Source organism: Nomascus leucogenys, chromosome 15, assembly GCF_006542625.1.
Source record: "Nomascus leucogenys isolate Asia chromosome 15, Asia_NLE_v1, whole genome shotgun sequence".
Taxonomy (NCBI): Eukaryota; Metazoa; Chordata; class Mammalia; order Primates; family Hylobatidae; genus Nomascus; species Nomascus leucogenys.
Window position 1 is genome coordinate 36271570 of NC_044395.1, and position 14162 is coordinate 36285731.

The 14162-nt window shown below is 37.5% G+C and overlaps 1 pseudogene; it reads left to right on the top strand.

Annotated features, from left to right (window-relative positions):
• Positions 1 to 9986: 9986 nt before the first annotated feature.
• Positions 9987 to 13554, top strand: LOC100589311 (annotated as a pseudogene).
• The last annotated feature ends 608 nt before the right edge of the window (positions 13555 to 14162 follow it).

Below are 14162 nucleotides of genomic sequence, written 5' to 3' on the forward strand. Positions count from 1 at the left end.
AATGAGATACAGATTACTGAGATCTAGAAAACCTGGGGTCCAAAAAAGGGAAAAGATATTGGTAGAAGGAATTTCAGGAAAATAGCAATTCAGCAATCACAAAACAAAACTATTTGAAATTGGAGGAGAAGAAGAGAGATCTACAGGTGGTATGCCTTTAAAAATATAAATCAATAAAAGAGGAAAAACAAGAAACAGAAATGTTGATTTCACTGCTTCAAAATGCTGAAACAAAGTTGTGCTACACAGAAAACTAACCAAAAATGTAATAATTACTTAAAAAAGAGGAAATATATAAGCTATAAATAATATTTTCTAATCTGAATGATCTTCATGATATAAATGTTTAGTATTCATTTAGAAAATATGTGATGAATTTATATTTCAGGTATAAAGCAGAAAAACTTTGTGTGGGATGACAAGTTGTTGTTTATTATAATCTTCCTGATTAGAAAATGATATATATAATATATAAACTTGGGAAATCAATAACGTAGATATATCATTTAGAAATACATATTAATAATTTTTTCAGAAGAAAAACGTAAAAACAAGAATTAAAGATATGGAGGATTGTGGCTTTAGTTGATTTAAATTTTAAATCTTTTAGTGCCATTTGTTTTTCTTAAATGCGTACATGTATTAATTGTAAAGACAATTTTAAATACAAAGTCTCTTTAAGTAGATTTAATTTGTGACACTACAGGTAAGAATCAGAAATTATCACATAATTCAATGATTAGTTAATGATAATGGAAAACATGTATAAATGAAAACTTGTGCAAATGCATCAGCACAAATATAAATATACACATAGGTACACCATTTCTTTTTTTAAAATTTTCGTTGTTGTTATTGAGATGGAGTCTTGCTCCTGTAGTGCAGACTGTAGTGCAGTAGCATGATCTCGCCTCACTGCAACCTCCACCTCCCAGGTTCAAGCAATTCTCCTTCCTCAGCCTCCCGAGTAGCTGGGATTACAGGTGTGTGCCCCCAGGCCCAGCTAATTTTTGTATTTTTAGTAGAGACAGGGTTTCTCCATGTTGGCCAGGCTGGTCTCGAACTTCTGACCCCAGGTGATCCACTGGCCTCAGCCTCCCAAAGTGCTAGGCTTACAGGCGTGAGCCACTGCGCCCGGCCAAGGTACACCATTTCTTTAAAAATATAAAATTTTAAAGCCAAGTAAGGAAACATAAACTGGTAACCTACAGGACAAAAATCTACTACCAAATATGTTTTGTTTTCTCAAAACATTTTAAATAAATTTGAATTGAGATATTCACTTCACTCATTCTGTTAATTACACTCTCCCACTCACTGGTATTTAGTCCCTAGAGACATTTGAATATACAATGCTATGACTTATAAAGGTGTATTTTTAAAATAATTGTGCTTTATTTTCACATTTACTAGCTTATTTTCTGTATGATATTTTAGAAGTTATTGAAATGGCTTAAAATCAATATGCATCATAGTAAAATATTTAACTTAAAACTATAGAGAACTCGCAGTATTAGGGGAATCTGGAGTTAATTATCATTGTGAAGTTTAAATAGATTTTAGGATGTTACGTTACTTTCTTTGAGCTTTAAAAAAAATAGGAAAAGAAGAATTCAAATTCTGAAAGCTGAAAATTTTTGGAATATTGCAATTAATACAATATTGTTGATTCTTTAGCATAGCCAATTTCAGTTAAGAGAAACTTTAAAAATAACTAAAAATGTGTATCATCAATAATTTATTTTGCTATATTTATCTCTACCAAGTAGTTTTTTACTAAAAATACCACCACCATTTTATATAGTTGTATTTATATAGTTGTATATATAATAAATACATGCCTATTTCCTCAAGTTTATAAAACATTATGTTATAAGCCTCCCTGATAGGTAAAGCCTAATTAATTTAACCATGGTCTGCTTGATAATTTCATATGTGAAAAAAATCCTTATTTGCAGGATTTTTATAGCCCCAGGTAAAAGCCTCTCGTATAAATATTTTGATCTAATGCCCTGGTCATTGTTTTAAGATGTTTTCATAACTTTTAAAGGAACTTTCTAAAGGGATTGCCTGATAATTCAATTCAAGTAAATGTGTATTACTATATATTAGGAACAAATAATTTGAGAGCAGCTATTAACAGTATCTTTCATTCTGCTATAGACGTAAGTTTGCAATATACTTGCTTATTCATTAATACAAACAGATCATTTCAGATTTATTGTGACTCTACTCTATATGTGGCACCTTGGGGATTCTGGGGATTTACAGGAAATATGATGACATCCCTTTTTCTTATGATTTCACTGTCAAATAGGAAGTCAGATAAAAATTTATAAATGTGCCACATAGTAGAATATGTATGTTACAACCAAATATTGAGTATGAACCAAGTGCTCTGTAATTACTGTACAGCATAGAAGAAAGAGTAAAAAATATGCCTTACATTGTTAAAAAGGATTCATAGGAAAGGAGTTATTTTGATTCTTATGTGCCAGGTAAGTATCATCAGGTTACAATATAATGCATTTTTTATGTAATATGGTGGCAGGCCATGGCCTGAGCATCCTCTCAGAAGATTTCCTATTGCTTCTAAACCCTTATGTTGTGATTTATTAGACCCTTGGGTACTGTGAACATTTCAATATCCAGGACTTGGTTAATTTTTCCAGTGATATGAAGAAAAAATGATTTTTAAAAAAATGTAACATATTAACAACATGATCTCTTGGTTGGTAAGAGAGAAAGTATCCTGCGAAGAGATATGGGTGCGCTCCTGATTTCTATCCCACATGATTATGAACATTGATCAGGAGCACAGTTATGAGAGGAATGTAGGCCTCTAGGGAAGCCTGTATGCCCTATGATCTATTTTTTCCCTTTGCTCTAAATTGTTGAAATATTTCTTTTGCCCAAGATAAACACACACCTGCTCACTTTAATGAAAAGAGGTTTACTTTACCTCTGCTGAATTAATAACTTTCAAGTCTACTAGGAATCCCCAAATTGACAAAATAATCCAGCCTATATGAATTAGCTACATGGTTTAAGGAATAAAAATTAGAATCTGGGAAAGTAGAATGGTAAGGATAAGCCATACACACCCTCCCCTTTTACTAGGATGTGTGGTATGGCAGATGTATTTCCAAGATGATCTCAACAAGATCTCCCATGCCAAATGCTCTATGTAAAACATGGTGTTAAAGTAGGATCTATGTTTCCTACTTGTGAATCTCAGTGGGTCTGTGATTAAGTAAGACATGGTGTTGTCTGATTTCTGAGGTTGAGTGATAAAGGTGATATAACCTTCTCTGATCCTTTTGAGATGCTTGCTCTTGAACCTTATCAACGTGCTATTAAGGAGAGAGAATACAAAGTGAGGTCACCTATAGGTTAGAAACTGGAGGACAGCCAGAATCAACTTCCAAATGCACTAGCACACAAGCCATCAGTTGTGTGATGCCCAAGATAGCAGCCACTAGGCACATATGACTATTTAAATTTAAATTTAATTGAAAATAAAGTAATATGGTGCTAGTCACATGTTCAATAACCATATGTAGCTAGGGCTACTAAATTGGGCCATGTATATATAGAATGTTTCTGTCATCATAGAAAGTTTTACTGGAAAGCACTGCTTCAGATGGTTCTAGTCCCAGCCATGGAGTCCCTTCACGCCTTCAATACTCCCAGCTGAGTCGCAGATCTCATGGGATGAGAAAAGTTGCCTCTAATGTGCCCTTTCCAACTCCTAACCTATAGAATCTATGAGTATAATAAACAGCTGTTTTAGAGGCATTAATTCTGGGGTGGTTTTATGTAGTATTAGGTAACTCAAACAGATTTTGGAAATTGGAACTGGGATATTGCCATAACAAAAACCTAAAACATGAGACACTGAGTTTGACATCAAGTTACACATGGAAACTGAAAGGGCATTTGGGAGACTTTTAATAAAAATTTAAAGGTTTCTCAGAGGTTTAAAGAACCTCAAGCAGGTTGTGATTAAGTGGTCAAAGAAACTAGGGGAATATTGTTGCAAACTAGAGTAAAAGGGACACTTTTAATGTAGTGGCAGAAAGTTTGGTAATAGTGTCACCTCCACTAATGTGGAAAGTAGGAACAAGAATTAATGAACCTGATGATCTAGTGGAGATTTCCAGTTAGAATATTAAAAGTGCCATCTTGCTGCTTCTAGTCTTCCAGTTGCCTATGATAAAATACTATAGGATAGATATAAGCTAAAAACAGAATGGTTAAGTATAAAGGAGCCAAAGCTTGCTGAGTTTGAAAATAAAACTCATTGTTATTCCCAGCCTCTACAGCCAGCAGGAAATTCTCAAAATAAGAAAAGATCTCAGAGCAGAGATCAAGCCTATGCACTTTTAGGAAAACATGATCTAAAGATGAAGCCAAGGGCATGACTGTGAAACTCTTTGTTAAGGCTTCAGAAAGATCGAAGGCTGTGCCTCGTAGACCTTACACATAAAAGATCCTCTAAAAAGCTTAGAAGCATGCCTCACAGATATTCTCCTTAAACAATAGGGCTTCTTAGAATCTTAAGCGTTTTCAGCTACAGCTTCACAGCGAGTGTGGTGTTGAGGAAGTCCTGTCTTGCAGAGATCTATGGTTGTTATCTTCTTTCCTAATGCAGTGAAGATTCATAAAGGACCCACAAGCTTTCTTTTTAAAGAAAACTGTACTGATAGAAGCATGATCAGTTTGGATTAAAAGAGACAGGACAGTACAAAGTGAAAAGAGACTTTTGGATGCCAAATTTCTTATGAGTAAATTGAAAAGGCAACTTCTTCGTAGTTTTATTAAATAATAGGATGATTCAAAGAGTAGAACCAATAATGTAAAAAGCATAAGTAAGAAAGAATCATTCACAGGTCCTGAGTCAAGAAATTGGAAATATGTATGTGTATTATTCACTTCAGAACTTCAATGGGTCAGAGAATGCTTGATGCCTCTGGTTTCTGTTCTTTTGAATGTCAGTGTATAATGGGTATGTAGGGAGCAGATAACTTGTCTCTCTAATCCTGGGGTCATAGTGTCAAGAGGAAGTGTTTTTGAGCAGTTATACCAGAGAACACGCTGAAGTAGTCTTATTTATACCTGGGCTTGATAAAAATGACAAAATTCTGAAACTCAACCCTGAGACAAGTACTTTAAAAGAATGAGACTTTTGGGGGAATACAGTAGTCTTCCCTTACCCATGAGAGATACATTCCAAGCCCCTAGTGGATACTTGAAACCACCGATGCTACCAAACACTGTGCATATTATGTTTATTTCTAGATATGTGTACCTATAATAAAATACAATTTATAAATTAGGCACAGTATGAGATTAACAATAACTAATGATAAAGAAGAACAATTATAATAATAAATTATAATCAAAGTCATGTGAATGTGGTTTCTCTCTCTCCCTCTGTCTCTCTCTCTCTGAAAATATCTTATAATACTATACTCACCTATATTCTAACCACAGTGGACCATGGATAAATGATACCTTAGAAAGTGAAACCATGGCTGAATAAAGAGGACTAGTGTATTGTCATTGGATTAGTGTATTTAGTATGTAAGAGGAATATAAATAATATGTTACTAGAATAAGTACCTCACCAGTTATGACACATGGACTCAGTATTTTCTGTCATTCCTCCTCCCTCTCCCCTGGAAGCTGGGCTCTACAATTATTGGACCAGTGGGAAACACAGTGATACAACTGCCATTTTCTGGGTCTAGGCTTTAAGAAACTGGCAGCTTCCATTTACCGTATCTTCAGATGTGTGTCCTTTGAGCCTAGCCACCATGCTGTTAGGAGAGGTTGTATATACATGTTCTGGCTGATGGCCCCAGGTCAGGTCCCAGCTGATAATCAATCTTGACCTCCAGAACCTGAGCAAGGCTTGAGATCAACTCCAACCTCCAATCTCCAAACTACCTCTTATGACACTATTTTGAGCAGGAGATATGATGCATTCACTGAGCTCTGCCTGAACTGCATATTTCTTAGCAATTTAATGATTATTCTTGTTTATAGCAGTAAGCTTGGGACAGTTGTTGTACTGCAATAAATAACTGAAAGCTACCATATAGAGCCCTAAGGAGCTCAGTGATGCCAACATTATGTGTTAAATGCTCAAAATCCTTTTACTGGGATAAAACAGTATGTGAGGTGAGTCAAATGAGATTTCCATTAAGTAAAAAAGGGAAGTAAAAGGTAATGATACAAAATATCCTAAAGTTTATGCTTACCTATGAGAGAAATTAGAGGAAGAAAGCTGTCTACTGAAGAGAAGATGCATTTTTTTTCCAACAAGGAACAGAAAATGCAGAACTGATCTGGCAGAGCATTTCAGTATTCCAGAAATATTTTGTTCCATTTAGTTGTAAAGGAAAATAACCCACCTTTAAATGAAATTGGAAGAAAGACAATTGCTCCTACAGAGATTAAAAAATTGTCTACTACACTGACAGAGAGGTAAGACTAGGTTCATCTTCAGAGGTGAAAACTATATCCAACCCTTCTCATGCAGTGAATATTTGTAGGACCTTCCACAGCCAGGCAGCTAGTTAGACTGATAATAATTTAATAGTCTACTTGCAAAAGTAGGGAGCCAACTCCAGTAGTTGCTCCATTGGAATTCAACATAACTCCTTGATATACTGATAATCACAATGTGACAAAACAGAACAGAGGACATAGGCTTGTAAAGTACAAAACTCTTAAGGCAGTAATGGTGTCCAGGAACCTGGTTTTGTTTTCAAATCCAACTGACATTTCTCCCACTCTCCTTAGACTTTAAGGCACCAACACATTATACATAAAGCATTTAGGATGATTTCCCAACACATCTCATGATCAAATATATCTTGAGATGGGTTGAAGTTGGCTGAGGACACTCATGAGGTAACTCAGTTAACACCAGCATGCCCACCCTCCATATAAGTTGTTTTATTTTTAACTAATACAACAATCATCTAGGAGTCACTAACCAAATGTCTTGCACTTTTGTGCCCCATATCAAGCTTCTCTTGAAATCTTCAGAAACAATAAAGGAATTGAGTGTTGATTTAATTAGTAATAGAAAAAGATGGAGGCCGAGGCAGGAGAATTGCTTGAACCCGGTGGGGCAGAGATTGCAGTGGGCCAAGGTCGTGCCACTGCACTCCAGCCTGGGTGAGAGAGTGAGACTGCATCTCAAAAAAAAAAAAAAAAAGAACATGCTCTGAAAGTTCAGTCTGGAGTAGGCAGAGAGTTTCATCTCACACTTCCATGATAGCAACATGGTAAAGAAAAGCATTATTCAAAATAAAAAAAAAATTTATCTTTTAGACAAAATAGGAAAATTACAATGAGAATGTAAGAAAGTGTCACATTTCTGCTTATACTTTAATTCATGGAGATCTCACAAAAATATTTTACTTCAATTATTTATATCTGATTCTCCCTCCATTATAACTGTGTGGATCCTAATCTTTTTTTAGACTCAACATATTTAATCACTCTCTAGTTACTTTAATGCCTTGCCTCTCCTTTTGCCACTTGACCACCTGTTCTTGGGAGGGACCTCAGTCTGAAAGAAAATGGGATCCAAGATCCAGAGGAATTGACTAGTCTCAGAAAGGAGAGAGCCAACGTCTTCCTTTTAACTACATGAAAGGAAAGAAAGAACAGTGTGAAAACAACATCCACACTGTGAACTCCAGGGAGGAAAGACATAATAAAAACAAACGAGTAAATATATAGAATGCCAGATGATTACTATGAAGGAAAACAAAGCAGGGTAAGAGGAATGAAGAGTGATGGGGCTGAGTATGTACAGTGGTCATTGTTACTATAAGCAGTCAGGAAAAGTCTCTCTGAGAAGGTGACCTAAGAGAGAGATCTGAAGAGATTTACAAATGTAGCTACGTGAAACAAGTGCATTTTAAGTAGAGGGTCTAAGGCAGGAGCAGGCTCATGTTTTGTCAAATCAGCATCACTCAACATCTGGCACTTAGTGATAGGTGCATAATGAATAAGTTTTGAAAAGATGAGTAATTAGAATCCTTCTAAGATTAACAAAATACGTACTCATAGAAATGTCTTATATTTCCAGTTTAAAAATGTATCTAAATTATTTCCATAGTTTATATATCCTATAATTTTTCAGCAAATTTTCACTCTCAGTTTTAGATCTCACTTTATTTTCAAGTTTTATCTTTTGAGTTTTATCTACATCCTTAACTCTTAAGAAAATGTCCAAATAGGGCCAAAGCATATTGCTATAGTCAAGCATTATATATTTACTACCTAAATGTTTAAAGTTAGGTTTATAGTGGTTAATTACATTGTTGTGTCCCTTTGAAAGCTATCTTTGCCCAGGTTCATAGTTAATTGAGTCATTTTAAGGAAGCCCTCATGGTGCATGTGATACAAAGTCAGAGGATAGGTGTGAATTTGGTTAAAACTATCTGGAGGGACAGCAAATGTCACATAATGTCACTTCTGCCACAACAAATTCTGTGTGATTTGGATGGAAGTGCCCTAATGAGGGGAATAAAGCAACTCTTGCAGTCTTAGGAAAGTGGAGTTGCTATATATTCGTATCTACTTCTCTATCCTCACTTAGTTCATACTGCTAACCGCAGTTAGTTTTAAATGCAGCCCTATTTAATATATCACACAAAAACCTGAATAAAATGACCCCTAGCTCTACATTATTTTCTTATGTTTTGCTTTACTCAGTCACATGCATTCTTCATCTTCATCATGCTGATTATAGTTCCCAAATTTATGAGGCCATTGCATGCCTCTAAGTTTATAGGTTTTTTTGCACACACAGTCTACTATAAAGAGCCCCTCTCCATTACAATTAACTTTGTAAGACTGCATTGAAGGTTAATTTCAAAGCTCTATTGCCCAATGTAAAGTTGACTACTTCTTGTTTTGTACCTTTATAGCACCAAATATGGACTTCTAGTATTGACCCTATGTAATAATATTTTGTTGCATATTATTATTTCTTCAATTCACCCTTTTTATCTGTCTCTCCCTGCTGGACTAGGACCCTGTGAGAGGTAGGCCTTCATCTTATTTATCTTCAAACCCCTAGCACTAACGGAGTATCTGATGGATGGTAGATATTTATGAATATTTTTGGTGAATATTTTGATCAATGAAGTCATACACTTAACAATAACTATCAATATTGAGGAGCTATAAATAAATTCTAATTTTCACAAAACTCAGCAAGGTATGTAATACAACCTCTGCCTTACAATGAGAAAAATAAGTCTTACTGATTTGTTGATTTAATCCATATCAGAGTTAGTAACCTCTTTTTCATTAAAATTGGTGCTTTAGAAACACACCTGTGGCTGGGCATGGTGGCTCACACCTGTAATCCCAGCACTTTGGGAGGCCGAGGTGGGCAGATCACCTGAGGTCAGGAGTTCGAGACCAGTCTGACCAACATGGTGAAACCCCATCTCTACTAAAAAAAATACAAAAATTAACCGGGCATGGTGGTGGATGCCTGTAGTCCCAGCTACTCAGGAGGCTGAAGCAGGAGAATCGCTTGAACCCAGGAGGTGGAGGTTGCAGCGAGCTGAGATTGCACCATTGTACTCCAGCCTGGGAAACAAGAGCAAAAACTCCATCTCAAAAAAAAAAAAAAAAAGAAAGAAAGAAAGAAACACACCTGCAAACAACCCCCCCAATATATTTCAACAGATATACCTGTGGATAACTACTCTCTCACATTTCCTCCAACTCCTTATTTCACTCTTCAATTTCTTCTCTTTCTGTGCTAACACTCCTTTGTTTTAATCACCTTTACTTGATTATTTCAAAGTCTCAGATTTCAGCAATGTATTACTAATGCTTCAGTCTTGGAATCACTTTCTGGTTCAATATGCCAACAGCTGTCTCCTATTTCTGATCATCTGCCCTCTTGCACAGGGCTGAGTCTTGCAGGCAGTCTGGACATCATGTTACAACAGCATACTGATAATGCCCTTCTTATTTGGTAACGTTCAAGAAAACCATACTTACTTTTCTATGGCAATCAATCTTTCATGACTTTTATCAGGTTTTTTTTTCATTTCCTGCACTTCAGTTAAAATCCTACTCCTTAGCAAAAAAAAAAAAAAAAGTAATATGTTTTTATATGTTATTATCTAGTACATTTGTAATATTACAGCAAAGATGATTTATTTGATGGCATCTTCTTCCAGATACTGTTATCCTATATTTTTATTTCTCTTTTGATTATTTTGTGAGGTATTACTCTATCTCAAGTTCAATTTTTCTTGATTCCGAAGTCATTTTAGAATATTATATTGCCATTGCTTTTTGTCACACTGAGTCAAATTAAGGAATCTTCAATATATGGATCTTTACTTGAAAAAGTCTCATAGCAAAGTTTCCAAAATGTGTTCTCAGTGATATAAAACTCTATTTCTAAAGCAATATCTAAGTGCCTTTTTTTGTTGTTGTTGAGATGGAGTCTCGCTCTGTCACCCAGGCTGGAGTGCAGTGGCACTATCTCGGCTCACTGCAAGCTCCGCCTCCCGGGTTCACGCCCTTCTCCTGCCTCAGCCTCTCGGAGTAGCTGGGACTACAGGCGCCCGCCACTACGCCTGGCTAATTTTTTTTGTATTTTTAGTAGAGACGGGGTTTCACCGTGGTCTCGATCTCCTGACCTCGTGATCCGCCCGCCTCGGCCTCCCAAAGTGCTGGGATTACAAGCGTGAGCCACCGCGCCCGGCCAATTTTTTTTTGTATTTTTAGTAGAGACGGGGTTTCACTGTGGTCTCGATCTCCTGACCTCGTGATCCGCCCGCCTCGGCCTCCCAAAGTGCTGGGATTACAGGCGTGAGCCACCGCGCCCAGCTCTAAGTGCCTATGTTTTATATCACAAATTTTATAGGGTATTGATAACAACTCAAGTGCAATAATTCTAACAAGAACTATTTTGTTTTTAAGCAAAACAACATATATTTTTAAGCATGCCAATATATAAAACTGCAGATATGTTTCAGTTGCATGTAAGTCACTGACAGTATAGGTGGCTGTGGGTCACCCAGATACAAAGGGCACCGCCATCTTTTTTCCCCCCAACCGGCTGAATAGAATGCCACTGCGCTGTGTTGGCCTTAGCTAGGCACCTGACTCTTAAAGCTTATGTGGTTAGCCCAGAGCTGTTGAGTGTCCCTCGCAACGAAGAGAGAAAGGTACTGAGGTGGCCAAGAGTGATTTCCACAGCCATTATAGCCACTCCCGTCAGAAACGCTGCGATGGGCGCAGCCGTGTGACCTCGTAGAGCGGCGCCCGCAGTCAGAACTCGCGATCCCGGGCGAGCTCCGTGGTCCGTGCCTCACTCCATCCATCGTCGTCACCGCTCACCATCTGGTAGGCCGCGCAGGAGCGCGTCTGAATAGGAAGCGGTTTCGGACGTGGATGCAGACTTTTGTCACTGCCAGTAGTGTCTGGAGAGATTTGGGCGCAGCCCTCAGGTCCTGGCTCCCAGAAGCAAGAACTCAAGTGAAGCAATGAAGGAAGAAGAAGGAGGTTGCTGGCCTTGGATATCATCATTTCTGGTGACAACTTTACGTGGACACTAATACTTCCGACTAGGAAAACTTCATGGCAAATGCAGAAGAGATAAAGATGTATAGTCCATGTTGTCCACTATTTTCTGAGCACAGAAGAAAATGATCAAGACCCAGAATCACTGACCCTGGAGGATGTGGCTGTTGAATTCAGCCAGGAGGAGTGGCAGCTCCTGGAACACTGCTCAGAAGGACCTGTACCAGGATGTGATGGTGGAGAACTACATCCACCTGCTATCACTGGGGTATCAAACTAGCAAACCACATGCACTCTCCAAGTTGGCACATGGACGAGAACCATGGATAACAGATGCTAAAGTCCAGAATAAAAATTGTCCAGAAATCAGGGAAGTTGACAGTCGTCTGCAAGAGCACTCTCCAAACCAGTGATTTCTGAAGAGCATGCAGCAATGCAGTGGACAGAATGCATTTAGAAATATTGTACATCTCAGCAAGACACATTTTCCTCTAGTGCAAAATCATAATACATTTGACTTGTACAGAAAAAAATTGAAATCAATTTCAAGTTAATCAACCAGAAGAGAAGACATGGAATAAATAACCTTGTGGAGTTTATTGGAGGTGAGAAAACCCTTCTACATGATAAGCATGAACATACGAATACTAAAACTAGATTTTCTGAAAATGCAAAATGGATCCATACTAAATTCCAAGTCTTTAAGCATCAGAGGACTCAGAAAATTGAGAAACCCCATACATTCATGGAATGTGAGAAAACCTTCCTCTGAAGTCTCAGCTCATTTACCATGAGAACATTCACATAGAAGAGAATCCTGGAAGTGGTCAATGTGAGAAATTGTCCAGAAGTGTCCTGTTCACTAAGCATCTGAAAACTAATACAGGAGACAAAATCTGTTTACCCAGTGAATATAGAAAAGGCTCTACCGTGAAGAGTATTCTCATTGCACATCAACAAACTTAATAGAAGAAAAATCCTGTATGTACAGTGAGTGTGGAAAGGGCTTTACAATGAAGCGCTATCTAATTGCTCATCAGCGAACATGTAGTGAGTGGAGAGAAACCTTACGTGCGCAATGAATGTGGAAAAGGTTTCACTGTGAAGATCAATCTCATTGTACATCAACGAATTCATACAGGGGAGAAAACCTATATATGCAGTGAATGTAGAAAAGGCTTCACCCAGAAGCGCTACCTTGTCGTACATCAGCAAACTCATACTGGAGAGAGACCCCATATATGCAGTGAATGTGGAAAAGGCTTCACCCAGAAGCACTACCTTGTTGTACATCAGCAAACTCATACTGGAGAGAGACCCCATATATGCAGTGAATGTGGAAAAGGCTTTACCGTGAAGAGCAATCTCATTGTACATCAGCGCTCCAGTACAGGAGAAAAATCTTATATATGCAGCTAATGTGGAAAAGCCTTCACTGTCAAACGCACTCACATTATACATCAGTGAACTCATACAGGAGAGAAATCTTACATTTGCAATTAATGTGGTAAAGGTTTCACCACAAAGTGCACTCTTATTATACATCACCGAACTCACACAGGAGAAATACCTTATGAATGCAATGACTGTGGTAAAGCCTTCAGCCAGAAAATATGGCTCATACAACGTGAGAGATGTCAAACAGGAAAGAATCCCTATGTATGTACTGAGTGTGGAAAATCCTATTCACACAAATGGAGTCTTATTACCCATCAGAGAACTCACACAGGAGAGAAACCTTATAAGTGCAACGAATGTGGAAAACCCTTCACCACAAAGTCAGTACTCAGTGTACGTCAAAGAACGCATACAGGAGAGAGGCCCTATGGCTGCAGTGATTGTGAGAAAGGCTTCTTCCATTCATCAAACCTTGTCAAACATAAGAAGATGCACACAAGAGAAATGGGTAGAATCAGTCAAGTTGAAAATTCCTGTAATGGAGAGTCACAGCTCCTTCCTTACAAGTGAACTCATGCAGAATGAAACCCCTGCTAGTGCAGTGACTATGGAAATGCCTTTTGTGACAACTCAGACATCGTTAAACACCAGTGTGTTTCTAGCAAATCAGAACATAAACATGGTGCTGCCTGTTGTCAGATGTGTGCCCTCGGGAGGTAAATTAATTTGCCCTAGAGATAAACTTGATGAATACAGTAAATAAAGTAGTGCCTTTAGTGGTCTTTTATCTCACATTTTCTGTCAATGAAAACATGTTGAATAAACTATAATATATCCATGTGGAAAAAAATAAACTATTGAAGTCTAAGAAGTAAGTCAATTGTAGACTCAAGTGTCAGTTGTTCTTAATGAATCCAAATAACAGAGCAAGGGCCCAGTTAACATCCTTATGAAGCTAGTAGTCCAATAAATTGTCAGGCAGGGCACAGCAGTCAGGTTAAAGGGCAACTGTGTTCTTAGCATGTAGGAGAAGTCTCAGAAAAGACGTTTTGTGACAGATACACACTTTGAAAAGTGTTGTTTGCTTTTCCATTTAGCTGTACTGTACATAGTTGGCTTTTTCATTGTTGTTGTTGTTAAAAGCAGCCCTTTCCCAGTCTCTGACTAGTTTGTCATAG